This window comes from Odontomachus brunneus, unplaced genomic scaffold, assembly GCF_010583005.1.
Source record: "Odontomachus brunneus isolate Ranch 3 - 2012 unplaced genomic scaffold, Obru_v1 Obru_scaffold_028, whole genome shotgun sequence".
Taxonomy (NCBI): Eukaryota; Metazoa; Arthropoda; class Insecta; order Hymenoptera; family Formicidae; genus Odontomachus; species Odontomachus brunneus.
In genome coordinates, this window is record NW_022639478.1 from 2,281,744 (window position 1) to 2,284,788 (window position 3,045).

At 32.4% G+C, this 3,045-nt stretch overlaps 1 protein-coding gene across 1 annotated transcript in view; it reads right to left on the reverse strand.

The window, feature by feature from the left end:
• Positions 1-2,584, reverse strand: part of LOC116842946 (protein grindelwald) — a 30,692-nt gene extending 28,108 nt beyond the window's left edge. Inside the window, exon 1 of the mRNA XM_032812841.1 lies at positions 2,533-2,584. The gene's annotated coding sequence lies outside the window, so the exon portion shown is untranslated. The remainder of the gene's footprint in view (positions 1-2,532) is intronic.
• Between the last annotated feature and the right edge of the window lie 461 nt (positions 2,585-3,045).

A 3,045-nucleotide genomic window follows, 5' to 3' on the forward strand; every position in this document is an offset into this window, starting at 1 on the left:
GGAAGACCCCCCCCCCCTCTCTCTCACTCTCTTTCTCAGCAATCGACGCACCTGTCTCTGCCTCTGTGCACTCTCGAGAGCTCACCTACTCCACTACCGCCGCTACGTCCGTCTGCTCGTCCCGTTCCCTTTTTTTCCTCCTTACCTGCGGTTTACCTGTTGCCAGCTTGCGCGCGCAACGCGCGGCCGAGCGACTGCCATCGGGATTCGCGGCTGATAGCTCGGCACGTGTCGGAATGACGTGTCGATGCGCAAGCACGTGATCTGCTCACGAAAAACGAGAAGGGAAACTAACGGAGATAGGGAGGTGACAGAGGTTTGCGATGATGTGATCTCTTGACTCGTCTCATTTCATTCGCGATCTTATCTTTTTATAAGATAATTAACGATATGTGTCAGCGTGTGTCCACCAACGACATATATACATAGAAGAAATATTTGAATATTTTTATAGCTGAACTTTCTATAGCTGAAAATAAAGTTGGCAGTTTGAGACAGAGCAAAAGGTGTTTTGAGATTGTTCTCCTTTTTCACTCTAGCTTAAAGTGACTGTTAAAAGCCGATATCCCGACATATTAACCGTAATTCGGCATTCGGTGATTATTTTCGATCCCACCTGACTTTTAATTCTAAATTACCCGCAAATTAGTGGAATAAGAATTTTCGACTTGAATGCTTATAATGCTTGGTGGGAATATGAAGTTTAAACACTGTTGAGCTATTTTAACTGTTTGTTATATGACAAAAAGGCAAAAAGCAGCATGAGGTCGTTTTTAACTTTACTTGGTATCAGATTAACATGTCAAAATGCAAAAACAATTTTTCGTTATATTTCGATATTTTTATAAAATATAATATATAAAATTATTATTATGTAATTATTATTAATAATTATTATTAATAATTATTATATTTATTAAAATATAATATATAAGAAAAATTTAAAAAAATAATTTCATTATTTTTTCTATATTTTTTATACATGAGCAAAAGGTTTCGTTAAATTCTAATCACCAATTAAAAAAGATTTAGATACTACGGATCTTTGTAATAATTTTAATAAAATCCGCATAGATTAATATCGTAAAGACTGTTGCAGAAATAAATACATTGTTTTTTAAATGAACTTGTGCTATGAATTTAGTATTGAATTTGGCTAATAATGAATTTTTGCAATTGCAGTACATTAATATATGATACTATTCGTTTTTGTACTTGCAAAAACTAATCCCATCTGACATCCATCACGTCACAAACGCAATAAAAACTCTCTTTTAATATTCTTAACAGTATCTTTTTTTATTTTGTTTTTAACAGCAAAAAGATAACGTTATGGCTTCTGTGTCCTCGCATTATTTTTTCTTTTAATCTATAAAATCCGAAACACAACTTTTTTGCTCTAACAATCAATAATGTATCAAAAAATAATATAACAGAATTATGCGAAGAGATAAATTAAAAATATACAATTATGTCACATGTTATGTCATATTTTATGTCTACTCGACCGATTGTAGGCTTTATGAATAGATCCTTTAATTACTACACATTTTGCAAAAATGTTTAACACGCGTTTCTTCGCTTCTGACGTCTTCAAAAAGAGATGGACAATGCGAGACAGGAGCCATGTCAGAATATCGACTCTTGACAGTCGAGGAGAGAGATAAGCTAGTACAAGAAAGAAACAGCTCCGAAAAGACCTATCTCATTCTGCTTCAAACTGCCAATGCCAACTTCACTCTGTGGAAAGAATGTCTAGTCTATAGAATATATAGTAGACCTAGTATATACAAGGTATTCCAGAACAACCTCTATACAATATATAGTAGACTTAGTATATACAAGGTATTCCAGAACAACCTCTGCAGTTCTCGTGGAGACACAGTAAGTCCAATACCGTTTTGCAATATTTATTTTGATAATTATTTCACAATAATTATCGAGATATTAATTAAAGAAGATTTGTGATCACGCGAGATATGCTAAATAAGATATAGTGGCAACATCTGTCGTCATGTGCTTGTACATTAGGTCAAACTGAACCAAAAAGTTCTATATCTTTTTCCTAATAACTCTATAGATTTTTAGTTATTAATTAGAGAACATTAATATATATTAAATAATAGGAAAAAGGGCTAATTCGAGTTTAAGCACAGGATTAATAGTGCTATGTACCATATGGATAAAACCTTCCTTGTGTTAGAAAATAGAGCAATATTTATTAAACATGAATACTCAATATAAATAATCAAACGTTTCGGCTCAATCATGAACCCTCTTCAGTGATATAAAAAAACTCAAGGTTTACAAAACGAACGTATTACAAGTAAAAGAATTAATTAAAGACCTTAATAAAATGACATGAATGTTATTCGCAGTATTATAGCTGACAAGACCGTTACCCGACTAATATTAAGAAGTTCAAATTAATACTAGGAAGTAGCCGTCATAACTATAAAAAAATCATAAAATAAAATAAAAATAGGTAAGATTAAAATATAATAAATAATTAAAACGGTCAATATAAATTACCTTTGTTGAGCTCGGCTAAAAGTGAAACGATTCTGTCAACGATAACATCGCCACGTCTAAGTAAAAGAGATAATAACAGATTTATATACACGAGCATTAACATTGCGGCGACGACTCTTGGAAGAGAAGAAAACAAACAAAGTTTTATTTTCATAATAAGCCGCAGTAGCTGTTGCCCAAATGTTCTGTGTCCTTTTGAAAAATTGAAATAGGAGATGACAGTATTAACTTTTTAGACACTACTCTTTTAATACGTAATAACAATTATTTTCGACTGGTATCATGAACCAACGTTTTTTGGTCGGTATCTAAACTATTTGTTTTTTCATCCTATTCAACACAAGATCGGAACAATTAATGGCTTGGTGGATAGGATATTTTATCTAAGTCATCCGACATTCCATAAGAATAATTTAGACTTTATCATTTTGACGCTAATTAATAATAATTAACTTTTGGATCTAATTTTTAAAATTATAAAACGTAGACTGAGGTTTCTTATTGTGAATTGCG